Genomic DNA, 437 nt, shown 5'->3' on the forward strand with positions numbered 1-437 from the left:
TTAATCTGAATATTTTTCCCTATATATTTACATTCGTATCTTGTCTCCATTGACATTCTTACTCCACCTCATAAATCACATTATTATTATACAGCATCATCTTTGCTATCAATGTCATCAATTCTGCAACATACCTATCATTATCACCGCGGCCATTTTTTTCCTCTCTTTATAATAACCATGTTCCTCAATAAAATAATTATTACCATCATCACAATCCTGATCAATGATTGCGTGTACGTGTGCGCATATGTACGTAAGTGGATGCGCTCATGTGTATGCATTCACGCATATTTAATATGTTATGCACACATTAGCGGGTAATTAAGTTTTAATTTTTTGCTACATTAAATTATTTCATAGGCTGCATAAATTAAGTGGCTCCATCGCTGACAGAAGAGGTCGGGACAGAGTGGGCGCCAAGTGGGCGTAGCAAC

This window comes from Penaeus monodon, chromosome 33, assembly GCF_015228065.2.
Source record: "Penaeus monodon isolate SGIC_2016 chromosome 33, NSTDA_Pmon_1, whole genome shotgun sequence".
Lineage (NCBI taxonomy): Eukaryota > Metazoa > Arthropoda > Malacostraca > Decapoda > Penaeidae > Penaeus > Penaeus monodon.